We start from the raw sequence: 23,632 nt of genomic DNA on the forward strand, positions 1-23,632 counted from the left end.
CCAGAAAGTAGTAGAAGAAGAGCAACATATAGCACTCGGTTCACAATAAAGCGAAAACGCTTCCCATTAACTCCAGTGCACACTCGCACCGTGGTGCTCGCGACACATGCCTTTGTGGGAGGAGCCGGCAACGCTAAAAGTGCTTTAGGAATTTCAAGCATACGAACAGCACTAACCTGCAAGAGCAGAAGTGTTTTGAGCTTCATGTCGGCAAGCGTGCCGGCTCCAATTCCCACGCAGCCAAGGTGTCGCGCAAATATATACGCCAGTTCTGGGTCACATGATGTTCCACACATGCAGCGACTGTCGCCGTCGTAATCGCTCACGCAAGCGGCCCAACAAGGATCGCAGCACTCCTCGTCCAGCGATGAAGATGCTCGAGCTGATGACGCTTTGCGTGATGTATCCGCAGATGGGATGGCAGAACACACGTGTACCGTATGCCCGCCGAACGGCTGATGCGCAGTTTCCGTCCAAAAGACCGCAAAAACCTGCAAGAGCAGAAGTGTTTTGAGCTTCATGTCGGCAAGCGTGCCGGCTCCAATTCCCACGCAGCCAAGGTGTCGCGCAAATATATACGCCAGTTCTGGGTCACATGATGTTCCACACATGCAGCGACTGTCGCCGTCGTAATCGCTCACGCAAGCGGCCCAACAAGGATCGCAGCACTCCTCGTCCAGCGATGAAGATGCTCGAGCTGATGACGCTTTGCGTGATGTATCCGCAGATGGGATGGCAGAACACACGTGTACCGTATGCCCGCCGAACGGCTGATGCGCAGTTTCCGTCCAAAAGACCGCAAAAACCTGCAAGAGCAGAAGTGTTTTGAGCTTCATGTCGGCAAGCGTGCCGGCTCCAATTGTGCATGCTTTTAGTCAGTATTTGCCTTTATGCAAAAAAAAATAAACGCTCGGCATCCAGTGGAGTTAGTGAAGTGTACTTGTGGCCCAGTACTTTCAATGCTATAATTCCTCTCGGAATATTTGAATTACCACCAATCGAAACTTTAAACACTTGCTTTAGCACATACCATCCGGGATTTTTCTCACGGCAGATTTAAGCTTTGAGGCAACCCTGTCAGCGACCAGTCTAATGGGTACAGGGCGAACCTTTCCTGTATGTCCAAAAAAACTGGGTATCCTTAAGCTTTGCCTTTAAGCGTTTAACACAATAGCGATACCCTGTTCTTGGTGTGTACTTCAACTACTCAGTGCATACTTTTTTATTGCGTGATCTTACTGGAGAAGTTTAAATTGTGGATTACTATACAGCGTAAGCGATAAAGTTGAAAGTGGCTAGTGTCAGTGAAGCTTTCGCATATGGCTGCATTCTGCGTAATGGGTGCATGCAAGTTCTGTGCATGCGAGTACACAGATGTGGATATAACAATAGCAAAATGAATCTGTGTGCCCATGGAATGACCACAAAATACATGTTATTTGCACAGATTCAGGGATTATTTAAATAAATTGGCAGTTGCGTAAGCAACGTTGGGGGAGCTTTATGTCTATGCATGCTTCAGAGCGAAAATCAAACTCAAAATATTGTTGACCTTTCCAATGTCTTCTCCCCTGCTTTCCACATGGACCCTTTCTCGATCGACGAAGTAGCGCTATAATCCACTGCTCCATTGCCTGACAAGGGCACTATATAGCTTCTTTTTATTTCGCATTGCTAGGCAGACTTCCGACAGCTGCCGTTATGAAGAACATAAATGCCAACGAAACTTATGTGTACGCTGTAGGCAGCAGCTCTAGCATAGCTCAGTTTCGGCTAATTACAGTACGTTTCAGCTACACACTTTCAAACCTAGCGACGGGGATCTTCAAGGGGCAGGGGGTACACTAGCTTTAGTCCCTCCTCGCTTCGCTACAGTACAGTCTGGTCATGCTCAGACAACTGCCGTGCTGCACTATCGAATCAAGTGACAAAAATCTTTTAGCGAGGCCCGCTAGCGCTATAGATGCTAGCCTCGCTGGAATTCAGGCCACGCTAACGTACACGCGCGTTTATAGCATGACGTTATCGGTGCACTGAAAAACGTCACATGTGTCGAAGTGTATTGGCCGAGTCTAGTTATACGTGCTGTGGCAGTATGCCGACTTATGATCTCTTTTCGCCGACATGACACAGTGTATGCGTGATTTAACCATATGTTAAACCATAATCGCACCATACAAGATGCTAAAAACATGAATGAAAAAAAAAAAAAACTTGCACGCTATGCACGTGTTATCGTTAAAATGGCCACACCAAGTGCTTCTTTTTTTCCTTCATATGAACAGCTCATTTAAGTAAAACAATTACTCGACGAATGCTAAAAGGTATTTTTAGGTGCTGAAAAGCTGATATAGGCACTAACCTCAAAATAGGCAGTTATAGGCACATTAAATGTGTGATTAAAATGTTTTCCATCCCTTAGTTTGTGTTTATATGTTAAACACAGTCAAAATGGACTTCAGAAAAAAAAATAGGCATTTTGCCTAAAGTTCCGGTCATTACTCATCACACAATTTCACGTATTTATTCATGTCCTCCTGAACACCAGGCCAACAAAACACACTTAGTATCCTTTTCATAGTCTCCTTAAAGCCTCGGTGCCTGGCGTGGGGGTTTCTGTGAGATAGTTCGAGAACTTGTACACGTAACGTTTTAGGTACTACCACTTGTTCAATCCTTTTGCCAGGACACAACTGATAGGAGCGGTACAGTATATCCCTGAGTATATAGAACTAGCAGGATGTTAATACCTTGATATTGAAGGTTTTGCCCACCTTAGGTTGCCAAACTTCCATGCTGTTGTCATTTTTATGTTTTATTGAAAAGGTCTCTCGTGAAAGCTGAATGAGGTTCATTAGCTGATCTTGCCACTTCCCCATGGCCTTTGCGCGAACCACAGTAGATATTGAGTGGAGATACTTCTTGTTGCTCCCTTTTACATTCAGAGCTGGGCATATAGGAATTACCAAGATCTTACAGTTTTTATCTTGGTTTGTATGCTCCCAAGACCCTGGTACATTTCCGATGATGACACTGTAAAATGGGTTGTCCAAACATTTTGCAACAGCTCCTGAAAAGTATGGCGACGAGATGAGTACGTCGGCTTCAAGTGCTTCAGTGGTACTATCATCAGCCAAAAGTAGGGTTGTCAGTATACCAGTCAATGCTGTATCCAGTACTAGCGAACATCGTACGACTACGCTGTTGCTGCCTGTGTCATGTAGGACAGATACAGCCTTCTCAAACAATAGTCCTTGTGTGACTGGCATGTCGTATCTGTTTATATATGTGTTTCAAGAAACGCTTCTACCTTCCTTTTCATGCCAAAGATTGGAGCCTGGACTTTCGTTGAAGGTGCAACTTCTTAAGGAGATACAACTGGAAACTTTTTTTGTGCTTGAGCCCTTGCGTCTGCAGTCTTCCACAATATGCCTCGTCTTCCGGCAATGTGTATGGTATTGTTGCTTGGTTTGCATGCGACAGTCGAATGTCCCGTGCCTGTAATTGTCACAAACAGAACACCTGACTTGCGTCTTGCCAGAACTAATTCCTGCTTTCTCTTTTCTAGAACCTTCTTCTATATTTTCCTTGAACGATAACAGGTTCTTCTGTCCTTGTGCTTCCATAAAGCGATTCATGGCTTCAGCTATCTAATGAAGTGTTTGATAGTTTATCTCTCAAAGAAACAGTGTCGGCCGATGGTGATGATTTTGAAGCAGTGTTTGTTAACAATTGTGTATCTATCGTACAGCCTCAAACGTCTTTCCACGGTTGGCCATTTCAATCCAATGGTCGAAAAAGCTTAAAAGCCTTGTGGCATACTGCTTCACTGTCTCCTCATCTTGAGGTTTGCTCCACTTGAATTATTGCCAGTAACCCTAAGCTGTTCATCGGAAGCGTTGAAGTAACTGCTTTCTGGCCTTGTCAAAGTTTACAGATTCTTCAGGGTCCAGGAGACAAGCAACCAAAATCTTTTCAAGCATCACCCTCCAAAGACAAGATGAGTGCAGAAACACACTTGTCTAGTGGCCATCCTTAACTGGTAGCGATGAATTCAGAGTTTGAAATATGCATCAAGATCACTGCGATTCTCTTTAAAGACGGAAATCAAGCTGTGGGGGTTAATCATCATCGACGACTCGCTTCTTTCTTGTTGAGCACCAGCTTTTCATTTCCGGCTATTTCCAAATTCGACCGATTTAACCCCCAAAGCTAACTCTCACTCTTACGATCTGCAAGCATTCCTTTATAGCCACTCGCTCTGTTTGCCTTTCGCCCCATACCTTTTCAAACTGCTCGGCAACCCAGACTTTTGGTTCTGCGCCCTGCAGACCCATGCGATGACCCGCCATTACAAACTCTGACGAAGACACTCCGAACACCTTCAGTTCATGCACCACTTACCACACAGTTTCGTTCTGTCGTAGCAGACGCCAATGTGTCTTGTATTAGGTGCTTAATGTTAAATACTCCCACTGAACAATAGTTTCAGTGACATACTGAAACCATGCGGTGCAAAAATAATCCTTTGTTATTAACAAAAGCACATATAAGGAAGAATTTACAATATAAAGGAAAGAAAAATAGTGACTGCACAATCACATTGTCCAAGGGTCCAGATCAAGCTAAGCTAAAAAAGTTAGTGCCCAACAAACTACAGAAAAAAAGTTCATCGCACAGTTTGGTCGATGTCAGAATGTGATGGTGGTGCTACGGTGCAGCGTCGGTGATGTGGAGTTCCGTAGAGTGGCAGAGAAGAGGGCAGGTGCTTCGTGGAGACTTGGTCATGATGTCACCTGCCAATTCCACCCAGGAGATCATTGCCACAGCAATGTGGCACAGCATATGTTGTCCTTGCCAGATGAAAAGGCTGCCACGGATTCTACTGGCTTGGGTCCTGTACCCAACTGCCCTGAGACCCCCTCAAACAGCTCAGCAAGCAAGTCTTCTGTCTGGTGTTCCAAAGACCAGACACGCTGTCGTCTTCTTTCTCCTTGCCCCGTTCAAAGAATTTTATCATCTCTTCTTTTTCTTCCCGCCGATAGACTTCCATGTGGTTTCGAGGTTTTCCCGACATAGGGCAACACACCACTCTGAGTTCGACAGTTATGGCTGGTCGTTTGGGCATTTGCGAGCGCTCTGAAAAGTGACTGAGTATTCAGTTAGTTTAACTTGAGAGCTCGGACTACCTTCAGTTGGTTCTTTCAGAGCGTCAGCCCTTGACTCTACACACTTTCGTTCACTCTGACTTCGAAGTGAGAGTGTCACGCGATGTGACCGGGAGGATGGATCAGATGACACAAGCCAGCAAATCATGTGGCTGCCAGCAGGTGAACCAGCTGAACAGTGCCAACACTGCGATCGTGCACTTCGGAAAAGGCTATCGCGGGGCGTGAGATAATTCCTGCACGTGCATTGTTAGTGACGTTTTTGAGTGCATGTATGATGAGTTCAGATCAACGAAGTGATCAATGCACCATGTCAATGCTGTCGTTACTGCAGTTTGCAGGCTGCCACATGGTAAGTGCTGAAGATAGCAGCCTAGACGATGACGATCACCAGATTTACGAGCTGAACTTCAAAGTCTGTCGCTGCGTACAGCTATGTTGAAGATATCCACTGGAGTGATCAGCTCAATTTGTCAATGTGGCGCATGAATCTTCACCTGGCAGCTTCCCACGCTTTTCCACGTCCCTCTGCAGAGCCTCCAGAATCATCAAACGCCCTCCTTTCAGGAGCAGTCCCTTCACACAGTCAGCTCAACTTGTTATACTTCCAATACTTCGAGAGGTTTGGTGGAACTTTGTTTTTTTTTAAGGCCAATCTTGCCTGCAGTACTTTATGAGGGTAACGCACTCACCATCCATCAACTCGTGCTGACAAATCGCCTTGAGGCTAACAGGTGCACCTTCCTCGAAGTTGCCGACATACAACTCCACTTGGTTTTCTTCCACTGGGAGACATTGGTGCAACTGGTGCTGTTGAGAGAGTGTCTGTGAAGCGTCGATGTCCATAGTATCAAGCAAGGACGTGAGCGGTAGGTCATACGTCATGATGGTGAAATGTAAGTGCCGGACAAGCTCGCTGAACCGCTTGACAGCCCGTGTAACTGCCAAGCCCTCCTTTTCTTTTCTGGCTGTACCTTTGCTCTGTTGGTGTGAGGGAGCATGATGCGTAGGCCAAGGCTCGGAGCTCTCCACTTGGTTGGTCTTGTAGCAAAGCAGCACCTCAACCGAATGAACTGGAATCTGCAGATACGATGGTCGTATTCAGTGGGTGGTAGTTAGCTATGCAGATGTTGGATGAAATCATGTTATTGAACTTTTAGAAGGCAACCTGCTGAGCCAGTCTCCACACCCAGTCACTTCTTTTGTTGAGCAATCCTCGAATGGGTAAGAGTCACCTCTGAGAGATGCAGTAAGAACCGTCCCGTGTGGTTTACCAATAGGCTCCAGATGCCACCAACGTTGACACGAGATTATATGCTCTTGACAGCAGCAAGCTTGTCTTGGTTTGGCGAAATACCGCTGCCGCATATAACAACAGCGAGGAACTTGACACTTGTGACGCTGAACTGACATTTTGAATTGTTCAGGGTCAGCGAGGTGTTTCTCAGTCAATCCAGCACTGACTGAAGCTGGCTGTCATGTTCTGCACGGTCGCAGCCAAAAACCAAAATGTGGTCGATCTTGTTTACGAGGACATCTTGACTATTGAGAATGTAGTTCATTTGGCACTGAAAGTACTCGGGGGCAGACGTTATACTCAATGGCAGTTTACAGTAACAAGAACGTCTGAACGGCGTCATTAATGTACTTGATTCTTTAAACTTCTGCCAGTTTTACTTAATGAAAGCTTGATGTGGCATCAAGCTTCGAAAACACATAAGTATTTATTACCCAGTAGTCCCAAAACTTGGTCGATGGTGGACAAGATGTGGCGCTCATGCAACACTACCTGGTTCAATTTGGTGAGGTCGACGCAGATGAGGTATGAACCTGATGCCTTCAGTACAATGACCATACCGACGTATCACTGTGTAGGCTTTGTCAAGTATCTGATCATGCCCTCCACTCCAAGCCTATCAAACTCCGCCTTCACGACACCGTGTAAAGGGATGGAGACACGTATTGGGACCAACAGTAAATAAGGGACAGCTACTGGTTTCACGCGTATAGTGTACCCCCTTGCAGCTCGCCCAAACCACACAACAGCTTGTCTATTGCCGCCTGATTGCCTTGCGTCTTGACCACCCGATGCACGAACTTGACCAACCCCCAGCTCCTGGATAGCAGAAAACCCAAGAAGTGGCGTGACCTGTAAGCGAAGCACATTAGGTTATTGCGCTGCTGACTTGTTGTTTCACTGCAGAGTGGGGATGAATGTTCCCAGTTCGTCCAATCTTTGTCCCACAAGTCCTAAAGGTTCCCCTTCTGGCGCATCAAGATATTACGGAATTCCAGAAAATGCACTAGGAACGACTTTGACCTCAGCGTCGCTGTCAACTTTGAAACATAAAGGCATTCCGTTCACTTTTTACATTGGCGAACTAGGCCTGCACTTTGCCCTTCGTACAGCACCCAATTCCACAATGAAAAGGTGCTTATTAGCCAGGCAAATCACCGCGAAATGGCCCTTCTTTAGGGGCGAAGCTCCTTATGGCGGCACCTGTTCGTCCCTTGTAGTCGTAGTCGTAGTGTGTAACTAGTCTTACGTTTTGACCCGCAAGGTGGTGCCGGTGGGAGATTTCTTCTGTGCATTGTTGAACAATAAAAAATTCGTAGCGTGCACGCTAACTAAAAGCCGAATTCTCCCGTCTCTCATTCCCCATTAGCAGCCATTGGCATGTACATTGAGCGCTATCTGACAAGACAGGGTTGCTACGTTATACTCGCTGGGCGTAACTTCCTTGGTTTTAGAAAGGTTTAGCAAACGTTGAGCTGCAGTGCCATGAATACAGTGAAGTAGTATATGCCATGAACTCAAGGTGGTTAAAGGTAGGAAGTAGGTACGAAGCGCAAGCCATAAAAAGTAAAAGCCGAATTCTCCTGTCTTTTATTCCCCATTAGCAGCCATAGGCATGTACATTGAGAAACATCTGACAAAAAAGGGTTGCTACGTTATACTCGCCGGGCATAACCTCCTTCATTTCAGAAATGTTTAGCGAGCGTTGGGCCGCAGTGCGATGAATACACTGAACTAGTATATACCATGAAGTCGAGGTGGTTAAAGGTGGGAAGTAGACACGAAGTGCAAGCCAGCAGACAGTGTGCGTGTGCCACCTCTCGTTTAGTCCTTGGAATGTCCGCTGAACGACGGTGCTTCTATATCGGGAATATATGATGAAAAGATGTAAGATGGTGGTACTTAAAGTGTTGAATAGATGGACGAACGGACACAAAGACAGATGCATGGACGGACTCCCGGATGGCTACACCGACGAATAGACGCATAGACGGACGCAGGGACGGATGCATGGACGAACGCAGGGACGGACGCACAGATGGACGTGCGGACGCACGAACGGATGCAAGAACGAACCGTCACACAGACAGACGCATGGACAGATGGAAGCAAGAACGAATAAACGGACAGATGCTTCGCCCCACTCTCCATCATTCACTCCGTGGATATGCTGCCATTTTTTTTTTTCGAAAACATTTGTTGCCGGTTGCTTGACGTGAGAGACATTCTGAGCGCGGATGTAAGAAACAGCCACAAGACTCACAAGATGAAGAAACGTGCATCCATGGGGCAACTGCGTTGCGCATCTCTCGCTGCTGTGGGCAGTTCTGCATGTCTTTCACTGCGTCAACGTTTATTGCTTTAGGATGCATTATCGCTGCTAGCGAAGATGCTGAAAAATTTGCTCTTTTCTTTTCTGCATCTTCCACTTAACGAACACAAGTGAGCACTTCATCTAGCATAAGCTTTGGATTGCGGCACAGCTTATTCGATAACTTCGGGTCACAAAGTCCAATGATAAAACCATCTCGGACCAGTTGCTCCTCTATGTCCCGAGAAGAGTAATTGCAGCATTTAACCATATTTCCCATTGCAGTGAAGAACGCATCAGCTGTCTCACCTGCCTGTTGAACATGTCGGCAGAACCTTGAGCTCTCATACAGCTCGTTGGCGGGGTGTATGAAGTATCCGTTGAGCTTACCAATGATGACGCTGTACTTAGCATAGTCTTCATCTCATATTTGCAATGAACACAAGATGTCTCGTAACCTGGTTCCCATGCAGTAGAGCAGCGTTTTGACGCAAAATTCATCATCCACTGCCTGAAGACCCACTGCATAACCATAGTCGTCAAACTGCTGACGCCATCTTTGCCAAGCTGCTGGGTTCTTGAAGTTTTCTGTATCTCTCCAGAAATAAAATCTGTTCATTTTTTTTTTTCAAGAAATGGGGTGGTGGTTGCACGTAGGGCCCAGCAACCATGGTTGTCTATCCGGTCGCCGTGGATAGCTCGCTGTCCTTCTCGTCAAAGGGCATTCTTACGATTATGCAAATCTCACTTCTGACACCATGTCGACAGTATCAAAAGGACGATGCGACGTTCGGTTGGGCCGGCGACTAAGTGCCCAAGACTGTTTTTTTATATCATATGTAGACATAGCGGTAAACTCTAAGTGGCACCCTCTGTTAGTGGGTTACTAGAGTTAGTGTAAGTGTCACCACCTAGGATCACTACAACAAAATACAGCAACACTACAGGGGCCACTACGTGTCCATAGGGCAACACACGAACCTATGCAGATGTTTTGATGGTTCTTCTGATAATGATTAATAAATACGTTTGAGTGCCTTGTAATGAATGGACCTTATAAACACCATTTCATTGACCGATTGACTTCTTTTGACGCCCGACATTAATATAGTGTTTTTTCCTAAAGCAGTTCCAACAAATTTCGTGGAGCAATGTACAATTTCATGTTTCACCTCTGATACCAAAACCGTAGCCGAACCTGTCACAGCTGAGCAAAATAGAGCATTGCAGAACAAAATGATATCAAATGACCTTTCTCCGACCCCAATTGAAGCGCTTCGTGGTCTTTTCTCATCTTACCACAACATTTTTTATATAGATGACCATCCTCTGAGCCGCACGAGGGTCGTAGCCCACCGAATTGACAGTGAGCTTTATCGATTTACACGTTCTGGACGGCTCCGGACAGCCCCGGAAGCCGGCGTCGCATTCGGTTTTTTTCGGGAACCAACCGGAAGCTCCACCTGGGGTCTGGGGTTGCTCGGACACATGTTGATTTTTCGCGTGCCTGGAGGCCTGCGGGCGACCCGGGACTGTTCGAACAATTTTTTTCGGGCAGGTGGCAGATAACAGCGTGGTGCCCATGCATGTGTAGCCATCTTAAATTAGACATGGAAAATTTTCGACGCACTCTTGCTCTCCTTGCTTTCCAGTCCGGTTCTCGCATGTTTCTAGATCTCGCATTGTTTGCGCACCCAGTTCTTGTCATCAATGTTCTGAACCACGTTGAACACGTGTGCATTCGCGAAAGTCGGGCAAAGATGCGCTATACTCGCTAAGAAAAACAGCGGTGGAATGACCACACGAGTCTGCAATGCGTGTGCACTCGAGTAGTTCACTTACAGTAAGTTGCATCACAACAGAAATAGGTATAATTCACTACCTAACTGCTGTGCTGGAGTTAAATCAGTGTTTAGGCCTGTGTCACAGCCATGGAGGGAGCAGACGGCATAGTAGACGCCACAGTGGATACAGACAGCATTAAGCGCACAGATGGCCCAAGGCCGGTCGGGCTGGCTCAGGACTTGGATCTCGTGCATATGACGTAGCCGCCTATGAGCCGAAGCATCTGCAGACTGCCGGCGAGTGGTCTGGGACTTGGTAAATCGATGAGCCTCACTGCCGACGCCAGTCCCCTTCATAAGTGCTCTTACTGTGTGTCTCACTCAGAGCCCCAAATCATACAGAAGGAACTAAAAAAAAATGCTCTACAAAGTTGTCCTATAACCTTCTTCAAGTCATTGGGCCTCACCTATTGTCCTTGATAATAAGAAGGACAACCTGGTTCTGCGTTGACTATCGCCGTCTCAATCGAGTAACCATGAAGGACGTCTATCCTCTAACTCAAATCGATGACGCGCTTGACTGCTTCCATGGTGCCGAGTATTTCTTTTCGCTGGAGGTCCGATCTGGATATTGGCAAATTTCAGTCGACTACCACGACTGCCAGAAGACAGAAATCTTCGCACCTGGCAACCTTTGTCAATTTAAGGCCATGCCTTTTGGGTTGTGCAATGCTCTTGCAACTTTTGAACACATGATGGACTCTCTCCTTCGTCATTTTAAATGGTTGATGTGCCTGTGCCGTCCATACGATGTCATTATTTTCTTGATAACATATGAAAGCCATGTTCCATGTCTGGCTGCCATTCTTGATGTTTTTCGCTGTGCTAGCGTCTACTTTAACGGATCAAAGTGCACCTTTAGATTCTAACAGATCAAATTACTCGGCTACTTTGTTGACGCTACTGATGTACAACCAGACCCTGAAAATTTTGTGCTCTATGCGAGTTCCCAGTCTCACAGTCCACACGAAGTCTGTAGCTTTCTGAAGCTCTGCTCATATTTCCATCATTTTGTCATCAACATTGCAGAAATCGCTCGGCCCTTCATGAATCTCCTCAGAAAAAACGTGGCTTATTCCTTGCATGAGGACTAAGAACATTTCTTTGCATTGTTGATTTCTGTGCTCACATCACCACCTGTGTTGGCTCATTTTGACATAGCCGCTCGAACGGAGCTTGGCATAGATGCTAGTGGCCATGGTATAGGGGCAATACTTTCTCAAGTGCAGAACGGCACAAACCGTGTCATAGCATATGCTAGCCGCCTTATTTCAGTCGGAAAGAAACTATTTCGTTACTGAGTGGGAGTGCCTGGCTCTCGTCTAAGCTATCACAAAATTCTGTCCGTATCTATATGGATGCACGTTAGCAGTCATCACAGACCACCATGTGCTCTGCTGGGTGTCAACACTCAAGGATTCTACAGGAAGATTTGAGTGATGAGCATTACGATTGCAGGAGTACACATTCTCGGTAATGTAGAAGTCTGGTAAGCTTCACAGCGATGCCAACTGTTTATCTCGACACCCTGTTGATCCACTCAACTCTTATGATTTGGAAGCCGATACCAATATTCCAGCCATCACAGACTTACTGCCTGTGGCGGTCGAACAACGCCGAGATCCAACGCAGCTCTCCATCATTGACCGTCTTCAACTCAATTGCAAGGACAGCTTGCAAGAACTTCACAATGCCTCAGCTTCTGGATATTTAGGTGTCTCCAGAACCTATGACCAAGTTCGGCGACAGGTATTCTGGAAAAGCCTTTATCATTCTATTCGCCGTTACCTAGCAGCGTGTGACCTGCGTCTCTCCCTGCCGATCACCTTCAACATATTAGGTCTACACCGAGCCATTTCATCGGGTAGGGTTGGACTTGTTAGGTCCATTGATTGATTGATCAATATGTGGGGTTTAAGGTCCCAAAACCATCATATAATAATGAGAGACGCCGTATTCGAGGGCTCCGGAAATTTTGACCCCCTGGGGTTCTTTAACGTGCACCCAAATCTGAGCACACGGGCCTACAACATTTCCGCCTCCATCGAAAGTACAGCCGCCACAGCCGAGATTCGATCATGCGACCCGCAGGTCAGCAGCCAAGTACTTTAGCCACTAGACCACTGCGGCGGGGCTTAGGCTCTTTCCCAACTTCGGCAATCAGATACAATTGGATTGCAGTAGCTAGGAATTTTGCCAATCTGTATGCAATTACTCGAGTGCAACCGACCAGCTGAGTGACGGATATAGCAGATTTCCTTCTTTATGACATCATCCTTCAGCGTTGCACTGCTTCTGACTTACTTACGGACCGTGGCTGCTGCTTCCTGTCTCGTGTGGTTGACGACCTCCTTCGATCTTGTGCTATCCGACACAACATTACGACTGTTTACCATCCTCAGGCTAATGGGCTTACTGAATGCCTTAGCCACACACTGAGGGACATGCTTGCCATGTACGTTTCTGACGACCACACTGATTGGGACATCGCTTTCCCGTTCGTAACCTTCGCGCTCGTGTCCTTCTTGTCTCTGTGTCGTCGTTCTGTTCTCGCGCTATAACTATCGTCATGCCATACCAACTAGCCCAAGCTGCCACACTTCGCCTACAACCTGTCGCATCATGAAACTGCACGCTATTCACCATTTTACCTTCTCTTTGGTTGTGATCCCTTACTATATTTCAATACCCTGGCTGCACAGAGTACACAAAAGTCGCTCTATGACAATCGACATAGAAATACCAATTTTCCTCCAGGCTGTCTCGTGCTACTGTGGCTTCCATCCCGTCATGTCGGCCTCGACGAGAAACATTTATTGCGGTACATTACACCTTACTGAATTCTGTACCAGGTGACACCTGTCATCTATGAGACTGCCCCGACTATGAACTCGACTGTCGCATCCAGAACAGACATGCATGCTTCTTGCCTGAAGCCCTATAAAAACGGCATGTCTTTTCGACCATAGCAGGCACCGGGACAACGCTTTGCTGCCTGGGGTAATGTCATAGGTACAGAAAGGTACCTCAGACACGGGTACCAAAATGATATTGAATGGATGAAGATGACGATGTTCTTGTGGTACTGTGTCTGAGCTGCCCTGTTGTCCTGCATTCCTGTGCGCTGTGTGCAGTTTTGATCCGACCGGCGTTAACATAATAAATGCTTCCTGTAACAATACAACTATGAAGGGGAAGAGAAGGTATTGCCTATACTACTTCAGCAAACCAGAGAGCCAGTAAATTGCTTCCGAACTTGAGTGTCTTGAGGTAGTGTGAGCCAATGAGAAGCTCCACACTCAAAGGAGTACAGACACCTCTTTTCAAATTAGAGTGTACTCTGCCCTACCAACCTACTGTATACAGAGACGGCTCTGAGCAAGTGGCGTGCTCAGCAAACACTGGAAAGATATTTCATTTTGATAATAAAAGTCAAGTTTCTGAAAGTGGACCTACCGACATCAACGCTAACTTGACGTTAGGCTACAGTACTAATCATGGTGACCTCACACAGCGGTCTGGCTAGCTGTGATGACGCCAAGCACGAAAACACAGGAAATGGCAGGTTCCGTGCTGCCTTTGAGATCGTCTGCTCTCGCTGTGTGGTTGTGCAGTGACTATGATCCAGTGTACCTGTGAAGCGAGCTAGCGGAGTCTGGAATAGTGTACGCGAATACAAGATTTAAGCTTATTGATCGTTTGATCTTGAGTTTTTGACATGGCACCAATATTTTGCACTGCAAAGTCTTGTGCCAGTAAAACGGGAAACAATGGATGCAAGTTCTACCAATACCCATTCGATAGGGCGCAGAGACAAGCATAGGTCAGCTTCGTGCACTTCAGCCGAGAACACGGTGGCCAAGGTGGAAACTGGACACGGTGGTCAAGGCAGAGACTGGAGTTCACTCTGTTTGCTGTACTTCACTTTGGATGTGTACATACGCAACATGCAGTCGCTGACCGCCTTCGGGTTGACAAAGAACCTTAACCTTAAAGTGATGTCATTTCAACATTGTGCCCCTCTGCTATGACAGTCGCTACACATGCAGTGCGCAAGAGAAGAAGCAGACGATCGAAAAAGCGAGGTGCAGACATGGACACTACACAAGAACTTGCGTCAGCACATACTATCACCTGGTGGCACATATCATGTTGTGATATCAGGGTGCAGTTCAAACTGAAACTAGCTTTTGAAAGCATGTTTAATTAATTTTTCTGGGCGCACTCATGCATAACGAAACATGTCCCTAGCAAAAAATGCCAATAAAGAAATGTACTGGTCTTACAGAGAAATCTAATTGGTTCTATAAGAGTTGTATAGGTACTTTATAGGTCTTATTAGAATTCTATTTGCACCAACAGAAACCAATCGACCTCTCATCGACCAATTGACCAACAGAAACCATTTGTCACCAATAAGATCAATAAGGTGCCTATATATTATAGCTATTTGCCACCTATATAACCAATAGACACGTATTGGCACCATTAGGATTCTATAGAAAACAGCTATTTGTCCCCAGTGGGACCAATAGATATGTATTGGTGCCTGCGGGCAACACTCGTGCATATTGGCACTCATAGGCTGTATGACATGAGACGTATTTGTTGCCTATAGAGCCAATAAACAGCAGTTATTTGTCATTTGTAAAACAAGCTGGTGTCAATTGCCACTAGAATAAAGTAATTGTGAGGTTATATGCATGGTATTAAGAGGCCATTCATATGAATTTCACTTATTGGCAAATTCAATCAAAAGGGAGTTTTTGACTTGTTCAATATATGAGCAAAATGACAGATATATGTGCATTCCAATATATTGCACCCATATTTTTTATAAATACCACCAAAACAGTTTGACACTTATAGTGAATATGAGTAATTTCATTCTGCACTCAAGATAATGATTATTATGTTTGTTGCCTCTATAAGCCCTCAAAATAAGTGTTCACAGAAGAAAAAGTTGTCATAGAGCTGAAAAAAGAACGTGACTGCAGGTAATGTCTCGAGGGAGTCACGACGTTTGTGTAGAGGTAGCAGTGTACTGCGTTTCTACAAAGTGCAAACGGGGTGGGAAAATCAACTAATAACAAAATAATGAAAGTCGAATTGCATAATAGAAATTGTCACGGCCTGCTTGAATGTGTATACCCATAATTTCAGCCAATGGGCGAGTACGGTTCTTCAAATAATAAAAAAAAAAAATGTGAACGGTACGCCTCCCCACTCCGCTGGTAGCGTTACTTCCTGAACTCTTGTAGCCTTGGTGAAAATAATAATTGATTGATATGTGGGCTTTAACGTCCCAAAACCACCATATGATTATGAGAGACGCCGTAGTGGAGGACTCCGAAAATTTCGACCACCTGGGGTTCTTTAACGTGCACCCAAATCTGAGCACACGGGCCTACAACATTTCTGCCTCCATCAGAAATGCAGCCGCCGCAATCAGGATTTAAACCCGCGACCTGCGGGTCAGCAGCCGAGTATCTTAGCCACTAGACCACCACGGCGGGGCTGGTGGAAATAATAAGACAAGTCATTCATGATGCATAATAATGAGACTAGCGTGACCAAGCTAAGAACATCGTGAAGACAGTGCTGTTGGTGTATCTTTCTGTCGCCTCATATACGAAGTAAATGTGTAGGCGAGCTCGTTCGAGCGCATGAAAGGTGCACATCGGTGTTCATGTTCGCTGCCCCGGCCCGCAGGTTCGTGTACAGCAGGTGTTCACAAACCTCTCACGGTAAGAGAAATTGATGTCGCCGGTGTGTGAGATAGTTACATAAAAATTATTATTCAGACCTAAGTACAAATTAAAACAAAAAAGCTCTAACATTCTAAAGATGCTGCAGTGCAATATAGGCTTGAAGAAATAAAAAAAAGACTTTAATGTCGCTAGAAAGCACTTTATGTCTCACACTTCATTTTTATTTGTGCCACCGACATCTCAGTTTGCTATGCTTTTTATATATATTTTTTAATCTGTCTCCAGCTGAGTATACTTGACGAGAGAAAAATATTGCAATAAAAAGCGAGAAAATAAACTTTTGCTTTAATGGCATGACCACGGCAAAAGTGCTCAAGCCAGCAAAGATGCGTGCGAGCCGACTACAGCAAGCGAGAACCGCAGCTGTTGTTGGCCAAATTTGTCGAGCGGCGTGGTCGTGCTCCGTGTTTGTATAGATTTAAAAGTATATACTTTTACGGTTAAATTGGCACTTATGAATTCGTGACGAGGATGCTAGATTAGTCATGAATGTCAAAGGAGTTAGTGTCAAAAACAGCGTCTCAGAATTAGACATCATTAAATAGCGCAGGTGCTGACACAATGTTCCACCAAGGGTATTTCTTCCAAATCGATACTCTGCGGCTATAAGGTAAGTGAACTGTTTTATATATTTGTTAGTCAAAAGAAGTAGCTTTTCTTGTGCTTCTAATTTGTGTACTAACCAGCCCTCAAAGCGCGTCCCCGTTAAAAGTGTTTGGCCGCTTTATTTGTTCCAGTAGTTTTTCCGCTCCTCAGTACAACAATTTTGAGCATTGAGTGGTCTATTCGCATTACAGACACTGGCATGAATGCACATTATTGACTAGTCCATTGTTTTCATAGAAACTCAAAAAGACTGAATTATTATATCATTGTTCAGTAATACCAGTACACTACAAGGATAGGGAAGAAGCTGAGCTTATTGCCAACGAAAATCCGGCGCGGCTCTCCCATAATTACAAGCATTCACGCTCACTGAATCCCATTCTGTAGCATACATGGTTGTATTAGAAAAGCGCTTATCTAGCGTAGATTTTTGTGTGACTCCTGAAGTTCAGACACTGGGATCGGTTTGGTGCTAGTGCCAATTCACCTTGCCCACAGTATCCAAAGTGTGGTGTTGTGGTTTCGGTTCCGGTTTTAGAACCAGTTGGCTGGCCCTTAGAAGGCATTGTACATATGTATATAATAACATGCTTGTGTCATATAAAAAAAGCTCCTGCTTGGCTACCGGCTGCTGCGTACTTCTTGTCGGCCGGCACTTTAGCGTCGTGCCCTTTGTTCTCCGTGCAGCGCGTCCGCTGCACGATACCATATTTTGACGACGAGGATCTGCAATCCACGAGCATCAGGCAATAAGATGGGCATCCAGCCGTCTTCCTCGTTGTGTCGACTCAGCACCTGTGCAAGCTGTCCCACCAGTACTGTATTTTCTGCTTGATTCCTACTTTTCTACACTTCCGTGCCAGTTCGTTCATGAGGCCTACCGACAAGCGCGTCTCTCTTGAACTGCCTTCTCGACGCTTCGGCAAACATGAACGGGGCTATCCCTCCGCCTTATTTCTTCAGTGTCCGGGTGTACCGCCTATTCCATGAAGGCAGTGGCCTCCTGTGTTACAGGTTTACATCGACGCTGTTGCCAGGGGCATCACCCCGGAGCACAAGAAGGTGCTGCTCGTGAACACCTTAAGCATCGAGGGACTCAACACCTACCTGCGTGCCACCGAAGATGACCGGCCAACTCTGGAGACGACGCCGGACATGTTCGACACAGCCCTAGCGCTGCATAATGAACTCTTTGATCCTCAATCGGACGCGGCATGTCAGCGTTTTCACTTCAAAGCCCTGCTTCAGGGCCCAGACCAGTCGGCGGTAGAATTTATTCAGGAAGTACGTCGAGTAGCCAAGCTTTGTGAATTCGGCGAGGCGGACGATATCCTTGCCGTCGACCAGATCGTCTCTGGCATCGCGTCGCCACACCTCCAAAGAATTTTTTCAAGATGGGCAAGGACTTCTCCCTACAGAAGGCGCTCGACGTAGCGAGAGAGGACGAACACGTCCACCTCGTGTTGCTACAGTTATCTGGAGCGCAAGTCGATGCCGTGTCATCGCGTCCAATTCAAGATGGCGTCTCAGCTCTCCGAATTATTCCAGACGCTAGGCCAAATGGTGGCAGTCCTCCCCAAGCTTCGCCGTAAGATGGCGCCGGCAGGACTTCTCCTGCGTGCACCGCCTCGCCCTCCGCTGCTGCAGACACCTCCTCTGGCCAGCTTCGCCGCCGGCTCACACGGGTGCCTATTAACGCTGTGACTCGACGTGACATTGGGCCAACTCTGCTGCTTGCCCTGCCAGGAGCTGGACATGTTCGTCGTGCGGATGTCGCGGACACTTCCCGCGGATCTGCCGTACTACTACGGAATCGACCGGTCATCAAGGCACATCAACAGTGACCAATACAATTACTGCCCTGCAAGTTAGCGTACCAGCTGGCCGTGCTCCTGAGGCACCTGCTCCTGCAGTTTAGCATACCCTGACTGTACACGCTTCAACTCGGAGTGCGAGGATGGCTGTTCTGGTCGGGTCTGCCACTGCTTACCATACTCTTCCTGCATCAGTTGTCCATGCTTTGCTAGTGCCTGCTCCCGTTCTGCATGCTGCTCCTCCTGATCCGGCTGTACTCCTTCCGACTGGGGATGATCTCTGTGATAGTGTGTCTGTTTGCTGTCCACCGGAAGTGCATCCACCGAGCCTTCCCGCCATGATTCCAAAGTCGGTTCCTATTCTACGTGCCGCCGAGGTTCCTCCGCCGGTCGTGTCTATGCCTACCATGCCCGTTCCTGCTCTTGGCGCAGGTTCTGCATCAATGGCGCCGAGCCATGCCCTATCGGAGCGTTGTTACCTGCCTGTTTCGACCCCGACTATGCCGAAGGTACCCTGGATGCAGAGTTCATGGGCCTATTCTGTCGCTCCGTTGGATTGCTATGGGCGGCGGCAGTGTTCAGATGCCTGTCATTAAAATGGCATGGCTACAGACGTCGACGCCATAGACTCAAACACAACAGTAACTATGCAGACATTCACTCTCAGGGGAGGGGATGATGTTGTGGTTATTTAGCAATGTACCTTGCGATTGTATTGTTGGTGTGCATGGTACACATTTTTAACTCATCAATCGTTGTGCTACGTGCAGTGTGTGCTTGTTATTCCTTCTCCAGTGTGCATTACCTTTGCATTTTTGTGTGTTCCCTATGTAATTCTTCATGCGATACGTTGTAGATTTATTACTTTTCTGTGTATTCTGTGCATTGTATTATTGCACATTGGTTGCGTGGAGGACTCTACATCATCCACATTTTAAGGGGGAGATGATGTGGCGTCATGGTTTCGGTTTTGGAACTGGTTGGCTGGCCCATAGAGGGAGTTGTACATATGTATATAGTAACATGCATGTGTCATATAAAAAGAGTTCTTGCTTGGCTACCGGCTGCTGCGTACTTCTTGTCGGCTGGCGTGTCAGCGCAGTGCCCTGTGTTCTCTGCGTGGCGTGTTCACCGCACGATACTACACAAAGTCCACCCAAGTGACTGAGCTTTTGTTTCTGGGACACAAGCATGATCAAATCCGCTGCACAGATGTGACATGATATCCGTCCCTACTGTGTGAAGCTGTTACCTAAGGGGAGCTCACGGGAATTTTCCTTATGCTGGTTCTACATTTTTGATGTGTCATTTTTTTCAGTAGCACTGTAAAAATTTTTCTTCCTGCTATTTCGTAACTGTTTTTTTCTTTTCAGGCGCTACCTGGAAAAGTGGTGCAGTGGCATACATTCAACAAGAACGATGTAGTATCGTGCGGTGGACGCACTGCACGGAGAACACAGGGCAAGGTGCTGAAGCACTGGCCGACCAGAAGTACGGAGCAGCCGCTAGCCAAGCAAGAACTCCCCTTTTATATACAGAAGCATCACTATATATACATATGTACAACGCTTCCTAGGGGCGAGCCAACCGATTCTAAAACCGGAACGGAAACCACGACACCACAAGCAGCAAGCTTGGAAAGCTTGTTTCGGGGAAGATTGCAGATTTGATTAAATGATCTTCTACTAATTATAAATGTAACACAGACCTCACCTTGAAGGTATGTTTTTCATTTTACAGAGGCACTGCTATGCTGCAATCCGCAAATGCCCATTATCTTTATTTCAAAGCCAAGAGTTCTCACCTGACAAATAGGCAGATCGAGTCCAATACACAAATACAGCACTACTAGACAAATGGAATGCCAATAGGCATATTACAGGACCAATACGAAATAGGCTAATAAAGAGCCTCTGGGCAAACACATCAATAGACTAATAGAGGTCTCATAGACCACAATGCTACCTATAAACTTATAGAATACCAATAGACCAATACGTTCAATAATCCGATAGGCTATTGATTTTTCTATATAGGTGATTTTTGATAGGGTTATTACACTTTTGGAAGCTTGGCCTATTATTTGGCACAAAAAACCATGAGTGAGAAATTTCGTATCAGTACCCCGTCAAGAGTCCAGAAAGCATTTCACTGTTGTTGACAACAACATTCTAGCACACAGTGCCCCACGACCACTGCTCACAGACCGAACCTTTCTTGCGCAAGTGATTGACAATATCCTGCATTTCTGCTCTACCCAGATAACTTCACGGCCTCGTACTGTCCCTGTACAAACAGACTTACAGGACGCTTAAACCGGACTCTCACAGACATGCTTTCGAAATATGTGTCGACCAACCACCATGACTGGGACCTTACACTGCCATACGCAACATTTTCGTACAACTTCGCCTGATAATGACGGCGCTGCCGGAAACTCACCGTTTCACCTTTTGTTTAAGCACAAACCATTATTGCTACTGGGTACATTCCATCCGGTTTCTGCAGTCTACCACTGTATACATTGGAAATGCTATTGCTCGTGCTGACCACGCCTGTCAGCTAGCTTGAAACAGATGGACGGCTTCACAAAAAGTACAGGTTCACCATTACATCAAGGGATCTTATGAGCGATTTTCACCGAGTTCCTTCTTTATACTCTGTCCCCAATGCCATAGAGTTTCCTAAAATTAACTATAGGGGACTCTGTCGCTGCGATCGTTCAGCGACCATGAGAATAATAGGTAGTACACACATTTGCCTAGTCTTCGCACTTGCGGCTTCGTTTATTGCTGGTTACGGTTTCGTTTTGAAGGAAAAAACGAACCCTTTTAAGCTTTGTGACCCGATTCGAAATGGTAAGTCTAAAAAAAATAAGGTGGTGAAGCGCAACCACTGAACATTTGCCGATTTTTAATTTGTTAGAAAACACGAACACACACGGAGCCAAAAGCAGGCCAGAAGTACGGAGATTAGACAAATGTGTGTACTAACAATCATTCCCATGCTTGCTGAAGCGCCGTGCATTGCAGCTCCCATAGACACTAGCGCCAGAGTTCCCTCTAGTGTATATTACGGAACTCTATGCCCAACGCGACATGGCAGCCTTGCTGAGAAGCTACTTTCTTGTTTCAAGGACCCATACCGCGTGTTTTGAAAAGTGACAGAAGTAGCGTATGAAATTTCCCCGGATAATATGACAGCGTCGCTTCTTTTATCTCGTGACATTGTCCACGAGTCACGGCCTAAGCATTTTCAGCCTCCTTCTACTGTGACTCTATAGACTCACCGGGTTGGCGCTTTTGCCACCAAGGGTTGTATTTTGTGTACTCTTCAACGTGAGCATTAAATGAAAAAAATTTTCAGAAGATACTACTTCATTTTTTTTCTTGTAAAGAGGGGCACCTCCAAGGCATGTGTTTAAAATCACTGTGATTGGGGCAGTCCGGAGCAAGTTCTGAAATATCGGAGTAAGGGCTGTAGGTTATGAGGCTAGGGTATGTTCCCATCTGAAGCATGCGAAGAGAGATTGTCTGTGGCTTAGACAACTTTTTCTGTGGCAATGGAAAGGACCTACAGCCTAATTGATAGTGCTTCATGATCTCCTTGAAGGTAGTCAAAATGTCCCTAAAAGGAAGGCCCCCGACCTTCATGCCAAGGTGAGCAGGGAACCAAAATATTCCTTTCATTTAATGCTCACGAGTCCGGTTCTCAAACATCAACTCAAGGCTGTCCAGAAGGCCCACGATGCGGCGGTGACGCTAGGCCTCCCCGTCCCTACGTGAGAGCAGCCCTCGATCCTACCTTTTTTAAACGGGGATGGAATTATTCAGGACCCCAATAAAGTTTTTCATCCATATGACGTTAATAGAGCATAGTAGGTTGTACACTGAAAGGTGTTTAGGAGGAAGGTGAAAAAGTTGACGTTTGTGTGTGAGCTGTACTATGGCATGCTACCGATTCAGTATTACTGCAACGTAAGCACATTGAGTGGACCGAGCAGCCGTTCCACACTGCTTGGGGGTTATGTGTGAAAAATACTGTGGTGGCGCTACGACCGAAGCGGATAGGGTTGCGATGAGTGCTTTGTGAGCCCTGCGCTTCTCGCCAAGCACTTTCGTGAGAAGTGGACAGCGTACAGCAGGAACTCCGATGAATGTAGCCCCTGCTGTGCTTTGATTGATTGATGATTGATTTGTGGGGTTTAACGTCCCAAAACCACCATATGATTATGAGAGACGCCGTAGTGGAGGGCTCCGGAAATTTCGACCACCTGGGGTTCTTTAACGTGCGCCCAAATCTGAGCACACGATCCTACAACATTTCTGTCTCCATCGGAAATGCAGCCGCCGCAGCCGGGATTCGATCCCGCGACTTGCGGGTCAGCAGCCGAGTACCTTTCCTGCTGTGCACTTGCAGGTCCCATAAAGCGCTTCTCGACAGGCTAGGTACAGGGTGCATGGCCAGTGCCTGACTTCAAAACCCTTGTTTTGTCCCATTGAAATGCTTCTAGTACACTTAAAACGTTGCACTGCATAGGCTCCAAACAAAAACTGTGGCAGCTTTGTGCTAGAGGAGCCAAGCCTGAAGGAAGTGCGGAGCTGGGTGGGTTTCCATGTTTCTCTTTTTGTTCTTTCTTTCTTGTATCTGTTGCATTCTACATTTTTATTATATTTTCTCTTCAAATCACACGACAAATATTTAGCACGAAGAGGTAGGTTCATGAGGCACCAAAAACAAACAATTATGGTCAGACCAAATAGGCGACATGGAGGTCGGCTTCACACACAAATGTTCATTCAGAAAATTAGAAATTCGCGA

At 46.3% G+C, this 23,632-nt stretch overlaps 1 protein-coding gene across 1 annotated transcript in view; it reads right to left on the reverse strand.

Moving 5' to 3' along the window:
- l(2)k10201 (zinc finger protein 511 lethal (2) k10201) overlaps positions 1 to 23,632 on the reverse strand; it is a 57,027-nt gene that overhangs the window by 32,324 nt on the left and 1,071 nt on the right. The window lies entirely within an intron of this gene.

This window comes from Rhipicephalus microplus, chromosome 6, assembly GCF_043290135.1.
Source record: "Rhipicephalus microplus isolate Deutch F79 chromosome 6, USDA_Rmic, whole genome shotgun sequence".
Lineage (NCBI taxonomy): Eukaryota > Metazoa > Arthropoda > Arachnida > Ixodida > Ixodidae > Rhipicephalus > Rhipicephalus microplus.